At 48.2% G+C, this 19,663-nt stretch overlaps 1 protein-coding gene across 1 annotated transcript in view; it reads right to left on the bottom strand.

Annotated features, from left to right (window-relative positions):
- LSM14A (LSM14A mRNA processing body assembly factor) overlaps positions 1 to 19,663 on the bottom strand; it is a 777,373-nt gene that overhangs the window by 510,933 nt on the left and 246,777 nt on the right. The gene's annotated exons all lie outside the window — the stretch shown is intronic.

Genomic DNA, 19,663 nt, shown 5'->3' with positions numbered 1-19,663 from the left:
AGTAGCTTCACTGGCATGACATAAGGGTGAACTGCTGAACAAACTGTTTTAATATTGGCTGTGGGTGTGGGCATCTGTAAAAAGGAAGGAAATAGATGGGGCAAAATGTTCAAAGGGAGAAATGGTACTGTTGGAAGGAAGCAGTTTGAAAAATATGCTTTCACATAGTTGAAAAGCTAATAACTGATGCTGAAATGTTTAAAAGGGGAGTTGTTTCACAATAGCTAAAGCGACGAACTGAAGTGACCATTTCATTGTGGAAAGAAAGGGAATTTTGATTGGTTTCAGAACAGATGAAGGATGACTCATAACCATGTTTACTGGATCTTAAATGTTCACCATCACCGATGCCTTACAAACTATTTGCAAGCCAAAATCGGACATCTGCAGATCATTTCCCAGAGTATAGAAAATCTAGGAGCTTGAACAACACCATGATCCAACTGGATTTACTGGGGTGCTACATTGGTCTTATTTTTGCCCTACTACCGAACTGTTCTTCAGTATGTTCCATGAGAAGGTGGCAGAGGGAAATCAGACTGTCAAGTAGTCTGGGACGGCCAATAGCTCCAGAGCCAGTCTGATCATACTAAACAGACTTTTCTGCACCATGGCTTCTTTCTTCTGTCCCTGTTGTCGTCTTCTATTGTTTCCACATGGTTAATTTTTTTTTAACTTATGCTTTTGCTGTGGCATGTTCATGGTCTGTGCTTTACTCCCAGAACCAAGAAGATACTCCTGAAGCAAATACATGATAGGGTTAATGCTTAATGGTTGCGCGGTCCAGAGCATCAGGAACCAGGGTCAAGACATGAAGGGAACCTGGTAGTCTACAAGCAAGGTGATGTCCAAACATGGGGCAGGCAGTAGGGAGTGATAGACAGCCTTTAGTCACACAGCCATCAAACAGGCACAAATGAACACAGACTGGGATAAAGAACACTGTGCAACAATTGGTAAAAAGTGCCCATCAATTCCAGAGGTGTGCAGCAGGGAAGGAAGAAAAATAAAAAAAAGTAGTCAGTCCCACACAACACAGAAGGGCAAGTGGGGTGTGCGGCAGAAAAGGGGAGGATAAGAACCAACCTCATGGAACCTGTGCAGTCAGTACATGCACCTTTCAAAAACACCTCACCCTGCAAATATAGCCCCCATTTATCATTGTCCTAAGCACCAGCTTCACGTTGGTACATGTTCTCGGACTGTGGCACATAACACAAAGCATTCAGATACTTTGAGCCACCAGTCTCCCCAGGACTTTAACATTCTGCTGTTCCCTACTAGTCACCACCATCATCTACCAGAAACATCTTTTCTTTGCATGCCCCTCCCACCACCATGTTGGAAGTCTGCTGTACGAGGGGTACTGTCCATTGCAAGGTGATGGGCACTAGATAGGCCCCAATTTAAGATTTGCTTTTAACGCCATTACACTATAAGTCACTGTTGATAGTTAAAGCATATATTTATTGGAGATAGTACTTCTAAAAACCAACAGCATTTTAAGATCATAACTGACCATTAATACTAGTACACTTGGAGGGTGAAAATATTAAATGAGGTGGTATGCGCTTTTTTTAAAATGTATCAAGGACATATGAGCCAACTCTCAATGCGGTTCTCCCAGGCAGCCACACCTGCTACAATCTAAGACCATCTCATTAAAGAAAAAACATGAGTAAAAAGGCCATGAGAGAAGGAAGGTATCTTCCAACAACAAACATGTCTGAACAACATTTTGCTCATCAGTAGGAATACTGAATAAGATTCAAAACACCTGCAAATGATGTAAGAAATGCCATCAGGGAGGATGACTATTCAAATCATACAAACTTGAAAAGTTTGGCATACTTTGGCAACAGAAAATCTGAAGTTTTGCCATGCCACAGCCATGCATATTATACGGTTGCGAAAATGGCTCCCGCCAGTTCTGGTCTACTGCCCGCTGTGAATAAAAAGCCAATCTAACCAACAAAAAAAAAAAAGACCTGCCAAAAAGAAACTGAATGTACAAAAATGCCATCTTAGGAACTGATCCAAAAACTAGCTAGAAGTATTGTAGGGCTAGAAATTTAAAAATAACCTCCAAAAAGTGTTTTTTTGTATTTTTATTGTTGCATTTATGGTACAAAAAAATACCTTGCACAACAGTTTCAGATTTACGTAATTAACAAACCTTTAAAAATCGATTTAGGAAAAATGCCTAAAATTAGAAGCACCCCAGACAAGGTTCACACCACTTATTGAATAAAAAAAAAACAGAACATCAAAAAAGTTTAAGACAAAGACTTTAGTAAATATAAAGATAAGACCAGAATTGCCAATAAACTACATTAATACTGATCTACACTACTTTACTTTAAAGAGCCTCTCCTTGTGTCATAACAATTGACATTGGTTGGAATATTTGTTTAAAAAATTTACCAACACTAAAATTAAGGACATTTGCGTACTTGTCATAAATCGGTTCCATAAAAATACACAATTGACACTTTCAGTTGAACAAACATGGGATTTAAAACGGTTGATTCTGTATTTCATTAGTAGAGTTCAATCAATAACCAAAAGTCGATAACAAAAGTAAAGTTCCTTCACCTGGAAAAGGACACCCTTATCCTGATGGCTTGCTTCAGTCTTCTTGCAACAGGAATTCTTTCAGCGTCCCATCAAAACAGGGCCAGGGGCAGACGCCCTTCCCTGGTTCCCTCATCAAATTTCTCCATGGCGATCCTTCAGCACCATTATTACTGGAAGTCAGGGTTACTCACAAAGGATACACTGGGATGTCGCAGGTATACTTCTGGTTACTTTAGTAAAGTAGCATAGATCAGGTCTCATCAGGTACATTGAGGAGCTAGGGAAGTACAGAGGGAACCCACTGGCTCCCACCACCCAGGCTATATCGTTTAACTGCCATGGGTGGAATCCCATTCACATACAAACATTCCAATCATTCTCCGAGCATTCCATTCATGACCTTGTACCATGCATACACACCCAATGCAACCAGGATGCAGGGACCGAGAAGGAAAGTCAATCAGAACAGGCACTGCTACAGAAAGCTTGCATCAGTCCATTTAACCCTTTCCAGGAAGTAGAAAGGCTCACAACTTTTTCTGGCCTCTTTAACGTCTGGATGATCAGCATATTTTCCAGGCTCCTCAGTGTCCTTATAACACATTTTAGAAATCTACTTAAGCAGTGGTATTGACTTTGCCACTGCAATGTGGGAAGAAGACTCCTGATGCACTCTGAGTGAGCTGGGCCTCTTCCCGAACCCCACCCTGTCTTCCTACAGTTAAAGTTACATTTGGTGCTATGCGGAAATGGCTCTTCCTGGGGTCTCTGAGGCCTTTGCGCCTCAGTCTTGCTTCCTGCGAGGCTCTGCAAGCCGCTCATGGTATCTGCGTCATTTCTGGACCACATTGTTCACGTTCCAGCGGTTACACCACCACCACCACCACCACCAGCAAGTCGGCTCCGTGCTGGTTCTCAGGATGCTCGGCAAACGTTGTGCCTTTCCTCTCTTCCTCCCAGAGAGACCAGCTTGCTCCGGCTGTAGTGCTCAGACTTTGAACTTGCCAGACATCGTTCACAGACTCCCAGCTTCTGCAATAAGAACTCCTTTGTCCATTCTTGCTTTCCTGTTTATATTGTTGACGCCAGACTCGCGTAACAACAATACCATGTATAAAAGTTGCCTCTGCGCTCTTCATGCCTCCAGTGAGCCACCTTGTTACAGTAGTTGGCATTTTATCACTTCATATGCCTCTCACGTTCGTCTCAGTCGGCCTTCTACTTATCACAGTGATGGGTTTACAGTAGAACATGGTTCTACCATCAAGGGTGGATGAAAAGGGTGACCATGAGGGTAGGTGCGGAGGCTTTTCCCCAGGTGGACATCCTTCTCCCCAGGAAGGGAGTCCCACACTATGAGGTCCTCCCGCTTGTTACCACTACTAGGAGGACTGTTTGGTAGAGGACTCACCACCATAGCCTCATGGGGACGGACTACATCCCCCCCCCTTACACACCCCCTCTCAACCCCCAGAAATGACATCAGCCCATGATTCGCAAAAGTGAAGATAAACACTGTCCCCTGAAACACTGAGGTGTACCCAATTTGTTTTTCCAACAATTTAGGTTGCCTTCTTAATACAGCTTCCCTCATATCCCATTTTGTCTTAAACTACCACAACAGATATTCCCTGGGATATACTCAAACGTACTATTCAAAATATCAATTTGATAATCTACATCAGAACAATCCCATCTTAAACTACTGAAAAAGGGTCATTGAGCAGGATTCCTTAAAGAGATCTAGATAAAATCCTAGGACTCAGGATTTAACCAACATATACCAGCACCAGCTTCATCTATCCATCAAATCCAGATGGTACACAGATTGCCTAGCAGGTTAAAACTGATTTTGCAAGTACTTAATCGAATCCCTTGTCACTGGGTTTGGGGTGGCGCCACGAAGAGACAGACCAAAAAAAAAAAGCCAATCCCTCACCCCGCCCCCCCCATACTCCCACCCACCCATCTACATATTCAGGGTAAAATATGCTAGTTGAAATGGAATGCAATGAAACTGGCCTGCAGTGCGTAAGAAATGGACTGTATGCATTGATATATCAAAAACCATAACGTAAATTTATTCAAAAATATATTAAATGTTAAAACATATTGACCCAAAAACAGAACACAGAACACACGTCAATACACTAATACATCCAACATTCTAAATGTGTCATAAAAATGAATCTTAAGGAATCATTTTTATGACACATTAAGAAAGCTGAATGTATTTGTGTATTGTCATTTGTGTCTGTCTTATTGTGTTAGGTTGTTTTAGATGAACTTCGGTATTTTTGTATCCACTGTGTTCTGTGTTTTTAGGTCAATTTATGTTTGAACACTGAATATATTTTTGAAGAAATTTACATTATGGTTTTTGATATATCAATGAATAGTTTTTTTAAGGACGTAGTGTGCCGGGTAATCTGGGACCTGGGTTGTGTAGTGGAGATAATTGGTGTACAGTTTGGATCTATCTCCTTTATAAAATTACATATATATTCCCCCTGTGGAGTTAGATGTTGATTTAGGTAGGGGTATTGTTATACAAACCTATTTAAAACACAACTGGCCTGCAGTGCAACAGGGCAATTACATTAAAACAAGGAGGATCCAACAAAAATCTATGCGACACAATTGGTTGAAATTAAATCCAAACATAACTGATCAAAACTTGGGGTGTGAAGGGCAGGAGTCATCTTGAAATGTACAATCTGTATGGCAACACTGGGACCATATTTAGTCAGTCATAAGCTACTTAAAGGTTCACATGGATTTCGATATGTGCATAATCTCTGAAATGGAGCAGGCTAAAACGAAAAAGGGAACAGTAAAAGTAGTTCTGTTATTTGGCATTTATATAGCGCTCTATATATCTATATGACCTGAACGCGCTGGTAGGTTGAATGCCATCAGGGACCTCAGGTCAGTAGAGGGAGAAGAGTTAGTGTTGTAAGGTGCGTGGGTGCACCAGTTGTGTGCAACTGGTCAAATTTCCTGATGGTAGCTGCATCCTAGCATTAGGTGTGTTGGTGGAGAAATCAGTTGAATGCGTGCAGTCTGGTGGGTGGGCACCAAGATTGGGTTCTGGCTGTGTTAGTCCTGTAGGACGCTTATGTGAGCAGCTAGGCCAGTTTGTCATGGATATAGCTGCGTTTTCTTAGAGTGATGAGGTGTTCATGGGGTAGTGTTCGTACGTGAGCAGCTAGGCTGAATATTTCAAAGGGGTATAGATGTACTCTAGTTGAGTGATGGTGTAGAGTAGAAAGTAAGACAATGCATTACTTACCGTAAAAGCATTTCTGATGGTTGTATCTGCTTAGATTCACATGCTGTGCATAGGTCCGACATCCAGTGGTCACTGCGGAGTATTGCATTTTGATTTTCGTAGTCGAAAAGGGGACGTCGACAAGGCGTGTCTGTAACACTATCCCTATAGTGACGTGCGTTGTACCCACAATCCCTCACGCGTCGAGGTCCCTCTGTTTGTATTTTTCTGCCCTGAGGGAGCCTTCTAGACGTGAGTGAGTACAGAAAAGAGAGAAATATAGAAGAAGTCTATGTTCCTTCCATCCGAGCGGGGAGGAAGGGTGGGCGCATGTGAATCTAAGCAGATACAACCCCAGAAATGCTTTTACGGTAAGTAATGCATTGTCTTCTGATGTTTGTTAATCTGCTTAGAATCACATGCTGTGCATAGACTAGCGAGCAGTAACCGGAGTTGGCGGTGGGTTATGAGAAGGAACAGTAGAGAAAAGATGTCTTAATACTGCCTGTCCCACCTGGGAGTCAGATCTAGAGAGTGCATCTAGACAGTAGTGTTTTGTAAAGGTGTGCACAGAACTCCAGGTAGCCGCTTTGCAGATGGACTCAAGGGGAACATTTGCAATGAATGCTATGGACGCCCCCGTGCCTCGAGTAGAATGTGCTCTTGGCCTAAAGGGCAGTTCTCTCTTAGCAAGAGTATAGCAGAGAGTGATGCATTGGACAATCCATCTAGAAATAGTGGACTTTGAAACTGCATCCCCCTTCTCTTCCTGCTGCCACCGAGACGAAGAACTGATTAGTCTTCCTCAGTGATCTGGTTCTTTCCATGTAGAACATGACCGCTCTGCGCACATCTAGTGTGTGCAGAGTCCTTTCTCCCAAGTTGGAAGGATTTTGAAAGAACGCTGGTAGTTCTATAGACTGGTTTACATGGAATTTTGAGATGAATTTTGGAGCAAACCTTGGGTGAGTGCGTAGAACCACTTTATCTTTGTGAACTGTAACAAAGGGGTCTATAATAGAAAGAGCCTGTAGTTCACTTACTCTCCTGATGGAGGTAATAGCTATTAGGAAAGCAGTCTTGAGAGTGAGGTCTTTAAGAGTTGCTTTGTGCATGGGTTCAAAGGGTGATCCCATGAGTATTGTAAGTACCACGTTAAGGTCCCATCCGGGAGCTGGGTCAGCTATCGGGGGGTGTATTCTTTTTACTCCCTCCATGAAGGCCTTTATAACAGGGATCTTCCACCACAACACTTTGAGTTGGGAAGTGGTGTATGCAGAAAGTGCCGCTAGGTGGACTTTAATGGAATTGAACACTAGAACTGAATCTAATAAATGGGTCAGGTATAGAACAATGTGTGTGGGAGAGCAGTCAATTGGGTTGATGCTCTTTCCTCTGCACCAGATGACAAATCTCTTCCATTTGCTAGAATAGCAGTGGCGAGTGTTAGGTTTTCTGGCTTCCCTGAGGATGTCCATGCATCTCTGCGGGAGCTGTAGGTGTCCAAATTCTACGACCTCAGGAGCCAGGCTGCTAAATTCATGTTCTGGGGGCATGGATGCAGCGTCCTGCCCCTGTCTTGTGACAGCATGTTGTACGGGCAGGGGAGTTTCACTGGGGGAGATAGAGACATCTCCATCAAGTGAGCGAACCATGGCTGTCGGGCCCACATTGGGGCCACGAGTATCATGGTTACTTGTTCCTGGTGCATTTTGTGCACCACCTTGTTGAGAAGGGGAGTCGGGAGAAAAGCATAAACAAATTTCCCTGACCATCGAATCGACAGACCGTTCCCCTTGGATTGATTTTGGGGGTACCTGGAGGCGTAGCTTTGGCATTGTGAGTTCTCCAGGGTTGCGAACAGGTCTATTTCTGGGAATCCCCATTGCGTGAAGACGTCGAAGACGATGTCTTCGTGCAGTCGCCATTCGTACTCTTCGGGCAGGGGGAAATCTCTGCTGAGTTTGTCTGCCAGCAGATTGAGTTCCCCTGGTACATGTTGTGACAGGAGGAACATATTCTGTTTGAGAGCCCACTTCCATATGTTCTGGGCCAGTTTGGACAGGCCTGGAGAGTGGGTTCCCCCCTGCTTGTTGATGTAATACATGGCTGTGGTGCTGTCTGTAAGGACCATCACTGTCTTGCCTTGTAGGTGTTCCTGGAAGGCTTTTAGCGCCTTGAACACCGCTCGGAGTCCACTCTCCGTGAGCAGTCTGATGGGATAGGTGAGCCCCCCCATCCTGTGAGGGATGCGTCTGTGGTTAGAGTGGCTTCCGCCGCGGGTGTGGCAAAGGGTTTCCCTTTTTCTAGGTTTTCTTTTGTCCACCACCATAGCGAGAGAACTAAGGCCTGCGAGACCACTAATAGATCGTCCCATAGTCCGCTGGCCTGACACCACTGGCTGTTGAGCCACTCTTGCATAGGACGCATGCGCAGGCGCGCGTGAGGTACCAAATAAATACACGACGCCATCATGCCTAGCAAGCGCATTGCTTTGCGTACCGTCACCTCTCGACCGGACACACATTGAGGGATCTGAAACAACATGTTTTGAACCCTCTCTTTGGAGGGGAAGACGAGGCCGTCCTTTGTTTGAATTAGAGCCCCTAGGAATTGTTTGATTTGGCTGGGGTCTAGGCTGGACTTCTTTTCGTTGATGGAGAAGCCCAACAGGAACAAAAGGTCTACCGTCTTTTGGGTATTGGAGAAGCATGTTTCGTAAGAATCCCCTGTTATGAGCCAGTCGTCGAGGTAAGGGTAAACTGGGATGGACAACCTGCGCAGGTGGGCCGCTGCCACTGCCAGTACCTTCGTGAATACCCTCGGTGCTGATGCTATGCCGAAGGGTAGCACTCTGAACTGGTAGTGTTTGCCCTCTATCATGAACCGGAGGTACTCTGTGCGCTGGCAACATTAAAATATGAAAGTATGCATCTTTCATGTCCAATGTTGTCATGTAATCTCCCTGTGATAGCAGTGGGATCACTTCCTGTAGGGTCACCATACAAAACTTTTGGGGTTTGATAAACTTGTTCGCTGGGCGCAGATCTAATACAGGGCGCATGGTTAGATCCTTTTTGGGTACAAGGAAGTACACTGAATAAATACCTTCCGTTACCTGAGATAGAGGCACGACCTCTATGGCTCCCTTCTCCAGCAGTTGCTGTACTTCTTGTAGAAGGATGGGAAGATGTTCCGGTGACATGCGTCGTCCCCTCGGGGGTCTGTATGTTGGGGAACTGTTGAATTCGATGCAGTATCCGTGGGCTACGGTGGAAAGTACCCAGCGGTCTGACGTTATACCCTCCCATGCTGGAAGAAAGAAAGTTATCCGGCCCCTGACCGGCGTTGCATGGGAGGGGACGCGAATCTTCGCGTCACTTGGTGTTGTTAGGGGCTTGGGAACCTCTGGGGGTTGACCCTCGCCCTCTTCCTTTGCCCCGACGCTGTCCTCTTTGACTGTACTGGCCACTACTGGTCTGGAAGTTGGTGGCAGGGTACTGTTGCTGCTGGTTTTGTTGTTGGCGCTGGCCACGAAAAAAGCGTTTATTGCCATATCCGCGCCTGGTAGCGGGCTTAGAGATTTGGTCAAGAGTTTTGATTGTATCGAACTCTTTTTTAGCCATCTCCAGAGCCTCATCCACTGCCTTCCCGAAGAGGTTGGAGTCTTCAACAGGTTTATTTATTAAAGACGCCTGTGTCTCCGGTTTGAACCCTGAGTTGCGCAGCCATACGTGTCGTTTAAGGACTATTCCCTGAACTAGGGAACGTCCCGCAGTCTGCCGCATCCAGAGAGCTCTTCACAATACTCTGGTTGACCTGGGTTCCTTCGCCAATAGTTGAAAGCAGGCGTGTACGTAATGGTTCTGGCGCTTCTTCGGCGTCTTTGCGCAGTTTAGCCCACTGCGCGTCCGCATAGCTCGCGAGCAAAGAATTGTTGTTGGCAATTCTTGCCGAATATGCGGCCGAGGATGTAATTCTTTTAGCAAGGGCATATAACCGCTTGCCCTCCTTGTCAGGTGGTGCCTCACTGGTGGAGAGTGGTAGCCCTGCCCTCTTTCTTGTGTTGGTTACTACCAGGGAATCCGGAATGGAATGTCCCCTGATGTACAGCGGGTCTGAGGGTGAAGGAGTGAAAAGTTTTTCAATTCTAGGATTGACCCTTCTGATTAGTGCCGGTGTGGACAGCGAAGGGATGATTCTTCTCCTCACCGAAGCGAGGAGGGGAATTGTCTGACTGACCGGGGGTTTCTCCTTAATTACCCTTTCTACAAAGTCTAATTCAGGAGAGAGCTCCCCAGTGTCTAGTTCGAAGTGTGCTGCTGCTCTGCGCAACAGGGCATTAAATGTGGGTTGATCGTCGATGGGAGACGTGTTTCTAACCGGTGAAATGTCAGGAGGATTTAGATTCAGGACATCAGTGTCGGAATATATTGATGGTGATTGCCAGGGGTGAGAAGGTCCTTCTTCTGGATTTTCTCCGAAGCCTTCTCCTACCGAGTCTGGGCTGTCGTCCAACCTTCCTCCTGGTTCCGACCGTCTTCCTCGTCTATAAAATCATCCTCTTCCTCAAAATAAAGTTCTTCCCCAGTGAGGTCATACACACTGTGGAAGTCTGAGGCTGTGTCCTGGTGGGGATTGACTAATCTTGGAATTTTGGCCCTGGGGTCCTCCTGAGGCCCTTCTCTTATTCTCTTTGGAGTGGGAGGGTTTGGGCATTCATAAACCTCTCCATCCTTTCCATGCAGAGATGGAGCCTTTCCATGGTTTCATGGGGTACCCCTGAGCGGTCTAGCGGGGGAAAATTGGTGTCTTGTAGCTGAACACGGCTCGACCTCTCCCATAGCGTCGAGGAAAGTGTCCCGTCGCCTTCCGAAAAGCCTTCCGGTGTGTCTTTCGACCTTTGCGTAGCGCTCGACGTGTCTTTCGGCGTACGCTTTTGGGCGTCGGATACCACGATCCTCGCCAAGCTCTCAGCGACTCGTTTGTCCGCGGGGAGCTGTGGTTTCGACGCTATGGGTGTCGAACGCTCTACGGCGGCATGCGCTTTCTGCTGATGCGCTCCGGCCGATGATTTGGGGGCGGCGCCCTTCTTTGCCGAAAGCCCAGTCGCTGGTCGCGGCTGCGGTTGCGAGAGGGGCTTCGAACCCGAACGGTCCGAGGAGGCCGCCGGTGAAACCTGCGTCTCCTTGGGCGCTGATGCTCTCTTTGCCTTCGGCAAAGAAGAGCCATGGGTTGTGTGCTTATGTGTGGTCTTGTGTGCGTCAGTGTCGCCGGGGTGTTCATCCCTATAAGCAGGGCGTGAGCCGAGCCCGTCGGGGCCGGGGACAGACGACGAAGCGCGTGTGCGCTCTCTAGGGGGGTTTTCGACTTCCGTAGCGGAGGTCGTATCATCACGTTCCTTGTCACTGTCGGAGGTAGCGACGGTGGGTGGGGCGTTGGCCTTCGACATAGCGTAGGCCGCCCACCTTTTGACCCTATGTCTTTTAGAGTCTTCGGCTTAAGAAGCCGACAAGCCGTGCAACCCTCCTCCTTGTGATCGAGGGGCAAGCAGCGGTTACACAGTGAATGCTTGTCCTTCCAAGTAAACTTGCCCTTGCAAAGCGGGCAAAACCTAAAGGGTGTCCTCTCCATAGCTGAGGCAATAAAACGTGATAACCACCCCAAGGGAAAGGAAGGGGAAAAGGAAAGGCATTCTCAGAAAAGAATTAGAGATGTCCCACGACCCCCACTCTCCCTACTGTATTTGGCCTGCGAGGCCAGGCCACGTGTTCGGCAACGCCGAAGGATCTCCTCCGCTCGTCCCCTCCGTCGAAGATCTTGCTCGGCGGAGAAGCTTCCAACAGTGTCGAGGGGAGGATCGATATGTTTTATATTATATAGGAAAACGACCAAAGGTCGAGGAGATGAAATCTGCAATGTCTCTCGAGGAGCTCCGCGTAAAGGCGACCAGTATCTGGGCGGAAAAAAACAATCTGAGGGACCTCGACGCGTGAGGGATTGTGGGTACAACGCACGTCACTATAGGGATAGTGTTACAGACACGCCTTGTCGACGTCCCCTTTTCGACTACGAAAAACAAAATGCAATACTCCGCAGTGACCACTGGATGTCGGACCTATGCACAGCATGTGATTCTAAGCAGATTAACAAACATCAGAAGCAATGATATATGATGGTTCATGCATGGAGCACCCAAGCATGATGCGCTTCGAAACAAGTGGTGAGTTATGGACAGTGGGGACCTGAAGGGCTGGGTACGCATTGCAGGGGCTGTGGTAGGGCCAAACGACAAGCATGCAGGGGCAAGAGGTACAGAGATTACATGACGAGAGGGGATGGGCAGGCTGTCAGTATGTGGGACACAAGAGGGCCATGGGTGTACAGCGATATCATGGGTGCCAGGAGGAAGGGCGTGTTGCGTTACAGTCGGAGTCTAGGGCTGTGCACATAGTTGCGTCCTGTTGTATCGGAGGATTGGCGCTGTGACGGGATGGTCTGGGCAGCAGTGGAACAGTGGGATCCAGGGGAAGTGGGTACACAGTGACATCAAGGGACGTGAGGGGCTGCGTAAACCAATGGCGTTACTGGACCATGGGGCGGTATGCATCGACAGCATGGGGCTGGGGGTGGTAGGGCGCGATCGGGACGTTGCAGGGACTAGCAGGCTGGGCATACTGTCACAGGGGCTAGAGGGTTCCAGGCGGGGCTTTAGGGGCATGCGTAAACAGCAACACCATAGGAGCTGGCAGGTATGGGCACTCAGGGACATCACAGGGACTGGATGGCTGGGCCTACAGCGACAGGACATGGGGCGGAAGGATACATGGCGACTGGAAGGGTGGGATTACAGTGACAGGATGGGGGGCCAAGAAGGCAGAATTACAGGTGACACATGGGTGCTGTGGGGCATACAGCGACTTCACGGAAACTCGAGCGATATCACAATAACATGAGGGCAGGTGAAAACACCGGCGGAGGGCAGGGCAACAGCGGCGGAGGGCTGGCCTTACAGTGACAGGTCAGGGGGATACATGGCGACTGTAAGAACAGGGTTACAGATACAGGACGGGGCCAAGAAGGCAGGGTGATAAATGGACCACCAAACCAAAACAAAAAGTACAGATAGGTGGCAAGGACTCTTTACAGCAAATGTCCAACCTGGGAACACTTGGTTTAGTAAATTTAGCAAATATCAAATTCAGACCAGGATGCATACAAATAGTTAACATAGCCTTATTCAAGGGTAAAAATTTCAAGTTGCAAGCAAGTTACTAGCCAGCCATAAAATGTCTCACCTCAATTCTACATACAGAATACAATTTCTTACTCGCCAAGAGTCAATTCTCACTAGTCAAGGAAGAGTGCAAATGTTGTGCACTGCCCTTATTGACCAATGGAGGTGGTCACTATCCAAGTTAATAACCCACCTTATATCGAAGGTGAAGCAGGCGGCCATATTTGTTCTAAAAGGCTATTAAACTCATGGAGGAAATAGTAATAGGGTTTGAGCTGTGTTGAAGAAAAACCTGTTTACCGCTAGCTAAGTAGACAAAATCATGTTGGTAAATTGAATGACAATTTAATTTATGATAATTTAACAACAAAGCTGGCTTTATAAAAAGGCGAGCAAGTTGTTGTGCTTTAAATCTGAATGGTATTTCCTAAAAAAAGGTAAAAAAACATCCAAGTTAAAAAGCTAGGCAATAATTGTTAACTTCAACCAGAAACATTTTAGCATGAGCTTCCATTAGATACGTGAATGTTTTTCCTTTATAAATGTTTGCATTGTTCCATGATTTATCTTTTGCATTGAAAACAATTTTTTTTTCCAGTTACACTGAAGGAAAACAAAAGCGCTGATGGCAGGAAGGTTTCAAATTAATCGTAACCTCTGACAAAAGTGAGGGCTTTTGCTGTAGTCCCTCCGAGTGGGACGTGTATGCCCAGACATGGGTCCAGTGCCTGCTGGGCCTAGACACCCAAGCTACTCCACACTAATAAGGCCCAACAAGGCATGAAACTTGTCTGGGGATGCTTGGGGTCGCGTGCAGAAAGGATGTCAGCAAGCAGTTATGCCTGCAGTGTCCCTTTTGGGATGGGACCAAGCCCGATTTGCATATGGGCTTTCCCTTTTTGTAATGGCTTGGGGGAGGCGAAGAACAATGGTCTGGAGGATTGCCCAGAGCAATGCCAGAGATTAAGATGAATTCCAAAACGTCCAGCCATCACCTCTTTTGCTTTAGTTACACATGATTCTCCAAGATGTTTTGTGTCCCTGGCTGCTCTTTAACATAGAATGTCTGGAATGGAGACCATACTAGAAACTTCTTGACTGCATGTCAAACATTGTCTGGATGAGATGTCTATAATGTGGCAATATGCACCAGTTCCCCTGACAATAACAGAAGGTAATGGCATGGCGGTCTGAATTAACAGCCCAAGCAAAGCAAGTGTGATTAACAGGGGCCCCAGGCCGTAACCCCCCCCACAGACCATCCCCCCAGACCAGCCCCCCTCCCTGGTGTTGCCCGGGTGCACCATTAGTACTGCCGGTTACCAAAGTGGTAGAAAGAGTTTTTCTTCATTGAACAAGCGAAAATCCTTTGTCGATATTGCCGCCGTGGTTGTGGAAGGCGGTACTCCATACAGAGCCCCTCTTTCCATCTTGATGGTGATCACCAAAGTGAAGGAGGGAAGCACAGCGGATGCCGCCATTGTAAAAATCTGCCATTGCAACAATCAGGTAAGTGGGGCAGGGGAGGCAGCCGGCAGGTTCCGTGGAACGCGAGCCGAGAGGATTCAGACCACAATCTGTGGATCTAGATTGGCTGCACCCCACGCCCCGGTGCTAAAGGTTAATTGATCATTTTACACACCCTTTGAGGGTCTTATTGGGAGTTATAATCCCCGTAGACTGAGTAAAGATGGGTGCAGCAAGGGCATTTAATGAGGTACATACACATGTCAGTCCATCCCAAGAAAATAGAAGTCAAAGTGGCATAAATGGTGGATATAAGTCAAGACCTGACATGACTATAGAACAGGTAGATTAGCAAGGCCTACATGTGATAATGCAATCTCAGTTTTTGAGATTAACATGGTCAAGCAGTGTCAATTGATATTCTTTATATATGCCTGGATAAACCCATGCATGCGCTCATTAACAGTAGAAAAAGCCACCTGAATGGTTAAGATGGAATTCCAAAATCAGCCCAGGGGTTGGATTTTGGGAGGCCAACCTAGTATGGCGAACAGCGAGACATTGAAATCTAGCCAAAACCAATAAAGGTAGGTAGAAAAGCTGCAAAGCTAGGCAGGAGTGTGAATTAGGGTGGGTTAGAAGGAGTTGACCAATCTAGCGGCCAGGGAAAAGTCAAAAGCTGCCGAAATGACCCTGGGGGCAGCTACCTGAGGGAAGAGCACATGAGGGGGGAGACCACCCTAAGGTGGGGATTGGGGGGGAGGGGGTGAAGGAGACTCGCTAGTAGAACAAGGTATTCCCGTTTTCCATAGGGAAAAAGCACCTCACTTCCTTCCCTAAACTGTATGCATTCTGCAGTGGGGACTAAAACAGCTGGTCAGGACGCATGACAAAATTCACACATGTCCCAATGTGAATACCGGTAGTGAGACAGACAACTAGAGCAATGGATATCGCTGAAACTGAGCAGCACAACATGTGCTCCAGTCGTTATGATGTAAAAGGTGCCGGGACAGTCTAAAGTGCCAAACCAAAGAGAATAACCAGGTTACTCACCGTAGTGACCACCTTACTCCTACTCCATTGTCCCCTTTCCTCCATACTTATGGGACATCCCTCCGTCCAGTGGGACGGGACCGGAGCGCTTTGTAAAAGCACCCAAAAAATTTCAAAATTGTTTGTTCTCTTTCTACGCGGGGCCCTGCATGCGGCCGTAACCCCACCCATCTCGGCTCCACGCATCGCCCATCAGTCCTTTTCTATCGCCAGGTCAGAGACCTTTTAGCAATAACAGAGGAACCTTATTAGAGGGGACGGCGGGCGTATGGAGGAAAGGGGACTATGGACTAGGAGTAAGGGGGCCACTACAGTGAGTAACCTGGTAATACTCCTACATCCAGTCCCCTTTCCTCCATACTTATGGGAGATTCCCAAGCACTCCTTACAGGAACTATGGGTGGATGGAAATACCCCTTACTGAAACAGATTCTTCAGCACAGCCTGGCCAAACTGAGCGTCAGCTCTAGAGCTCATATCGAGGCAGTAATGCTTACAGAAAGCAGATGGGGAGGCCCAAGTAGCCGCTTTAGCGATGGACTCCCAGGGAACATACTTCTGAAAAGCAACCGCGGCTGCCTTGCCCCGCACCAGGTGTGCATGGATACCTTTAGGAGTTTTCAGCTTTTGGACGGTGAAAGACTCCGTGATACAGGCGGCAATCCATCTGGAAATAGATGCCTTAGACGCCGGCCTGCCCTGAGGGTTACCGAAGGTCACAAAAAGTTGGGAAGAACTCCGAAGCTCGGAAGTCCTGTCCAGGTAGAAAAAAGACCGGAAGGGGAAATCGACTGATTCAGATGGAATTCGGTCACTACCTTTGGTAGGAAAGCTGGGTTTGTCCGAAGGACTACCTTGTCCTTGTGAAAGACCAAGAAAGGATGCTCCACCGACAATGCCTGGAGCTCACTCACTTACTCTCCTCGCTGACGTAACACCGACCAGAAGACACTTTCCAGGACACGTACGAGGTCAACCGTAGCCATTGGCTCAAAGGGTTTATGGCATAGCGCCGTCAGGACTACATTTAGGTCCCAAGGCGGGTGCGGAATACGAACCGGAGGGTAGATGCGTGTCAAGCCAGCAAAATGTCTCTTCACCACCGGGTTAGTTAGAGCATAAGAACACCGGTCTGTAGAGAGTTAAGCGGAAACCGCTGATAGATAAGTCCTGCAAGACAGAACATGAACCCCTGGCTCTGCTAGGGAGGATATGAAGGACAGCACCGTGTCAATTGTTGCCACCCGCGGGTCCAATTCTTTCTCCAAACACCAATGACAGAAACCCGAGCCATTTACTCTTGTATTGGGATCTGGTCGAGGGTTTCCTGGCTGCCTGGATAATGCGCATGCTATCCGCAGACAAGCCCAAACGCTCTAGAGACTTGAACTCCGGCACCATGCGCCAAGTTAAGCGATTGTGGGGAGGGGTGCCACATCTGTTCCCCTTGGTGAAGAAGATCGGCAGTTACTAGTAACCTGATCGGCGGACACACCGACAGGTGTTGAAGTTCTGAAAACCAAAACCTGAGCGGCCACCACAGAGCCATCAGTAGAAGAGAAGTTGACAGAGCTCTTCAACTTCCAAATTGCTCGATGAACTAGGGGGAGAGGCGGGAAGTCGTAAGCTCTCATGATGTGCCATGGAATCTCGAGAGCATCCCCAAGAGAGGAGGCTCCCAGCCCCCCTCTGGAGGCGTAGTGAGGAAGCTTCTTGTTTACCGCCGTGGCGCAGAGGTCCACCTCCGGTGTGCCCCAACGCGAGAAAATCCATGAGAGGATCTCCGCCTTCAACTCCCACTCGTAGCTGACCACTGTCCGCCGGCTGAGGGCATCCGCAGTGACATTCAGCTTGCCCGGTGTGTGCACTGCAAGCAGCCAGACCCCATGAAGCACGGCCCACTCCCAAATCTGGATGGACAGGTCCACGAGAGGGGGAGACTTCATTCCCCCTTGCTTGTTTATGTAATACATTGATACCACATGGTCCGTTCTTATGCGGACCACCTTGTTGACAATGAGCGGTCTGAACGCCTTGAGCGCCAGAAAGATCGCCAGAAGCTCCAAATGATTTATGTGCAGGAGCTTGTCCGGAGGCGACCAGAGGTCCGAGACCTGAAGATCTAAAGTCGCACCCCACCCCAAAAGGGAGGAGTCCCTCGTGATCGTCACCATGGGGGCTGGGTCCTGAAACCCTCGCCCACTGACAGGTTGCTGAGAGATAACCACCAGTCCAGGTCCACTCTCATGGAATACGGAATCATTATCCGCTTGGCATCCGGGTCCACAGCCTGATGCCAGGAACTCCGAAGAGCCATCTGGGTCCGTCTCATTTTGAGAGGAGCAAGAGAAAGAGCCAGTACACACGAAGCCATGAGGCCCAGAAGCCTCTGGAACCACCAGGCCGACATGCTTTGCGACTGCGCAAACATCTGACACGTGGCCGACAGATCGGCCATTCTGTCCACGGTCAGATACACTCGGCAGTCGATCGTGTTCCAACGAAAATCCAGGAAAGTCAGGTCCTGTGAGACCGTCATGGAGGATTTCCGCCAGTTCAGCGACAACCCAAGATGCAACAGGAGCTGAAGGAGAGACTGGAGGTTGCCTGCTGCTGCCAACGGACAAGGGCTGCGTAGGAGCCAGTCGTCCAAATAGGGATAGAAATGGATACCCTGGAGACGAAGATAGGCCACAATCACCAACATCTTCGTGAAGACACGCGGTGCCGAGCTGAGGCCTAAAGGAAGCACCCGAAACTGGAAGTGCTCCTCTCCCAAAGGGAAGCAGAGGTATCTCCTGTGTGGATTCCAAATCAGGATATGCATGTACGCATCCTGAAGATCCAACACGCTGAGCCAATCGCCCAACTGCAAAGAGGTGCGAATCTTAACCTAAGGAACCTCGGCAGAGCCGGTAAAAGAAGAACTTTCCTTCTTTGCCCCCTCAACAGATGGAACAAGTTACTTACCTGTAACTGTAACTGTTGTTCTCCAGCATGGGTCTGGCATGGATTCACATGCTCATGAATATTCCCCGTCGTCAGGCTGGGAATCGTCAGTATAGGAAAAAAAAAATCTCTATCAGTTTCGTTTCTGATCTGTCTTTCTTAGTAGTAACCAATCACTGGTCTCTGGGTCATATTGCCCCCAGCCAATGACCGCCCTCTCCCTAAGCCCCGCCTCTGGCAGCCATACTCAGATTTGGTAGCACGTAAAGTGGCAGTATGACCAAGTGAAAAGCCGCAGAATCTGGCATGAATCCATGCCAGACCCCATGCTGGAGAAGGAACAAGTTACTTACCTGTAACTGTTGAGAATACATAGCAGTACACATGCACAACCACGGGAGGTGGCAACAGGCTCAACATTAAGCATCTCTTACCTCCTCACCAGGCTCACCTTAGGTGAACAGGTTGCGCAGCACTGCTTGACCGACCCTGGACTCCTCCCTGGAGTCCCGATCGACGCAGTAGAATCTTGTGAAGGTGTGCGTCGACCTCCACGTCGCAGCCCTGCAGATGTCTAGCAGGCGCACACCAGACAGGAACGCCGTGGTAGCAGCGATCAATCTGGTCGAATGGGCTCTCGGACGGCCGGGCAGCGGTCGGTTTGCCAACCGGTGACAGTGCATGATGCAGCCGGAGAGCCATCTGGAAATGGAAGTCTTCGAGAGAGCCTTCCCTTGATTCACAGTCCCAAAGTTTACAAACAGCTGTGACGTCTTCCGAAAACTCTTTGAGCGGTCCACGTAGAACTTCAGCGCTCTAGCCACATCCAGCGAGTGCAAAGTCCTCTTGGCCGGCGACGGGAAGAAAACTGGCAACACCAAGGGCTTGTTGAGGTGGAAGTCCGACGGCACCTTGAGCATAAAGGAGGGGTGTGTCCTCAGCACCACCCTCGCGTCCTTAAAAGTCAAGTATGGAGGCTTGCAATATAGGGCCTGGATCTCTCCCACTCGTACGGAGGTGATGGCCACGTGGAAAGCTGTCTTCCATGACAGGAACTTCAGAGGCGCCGAATGCATAGACTCGAATGGGCCCCCCCCCCCCATGAG

This window comes from Ambystoma mexicanum, chromosome 1q (assembly GCF_040938575.1).
Source record: "Ambystoma mexicanum isolate Mex_15411 chromosome 1q, UKY_AmexF1_1, whole genome shotgun sequence".
Classification (NCBI taxonomy): Eukaryota; Metazoa; Chordata; class Amphibia; order Caudata; family Ambystomatidae; genus Ambystoma; species Ambystoma mexicanum.
Note: the sequence above shows the minus strand (reverse complement) of the source record. Positions and strands in the feature narration are given on the sequence as shown.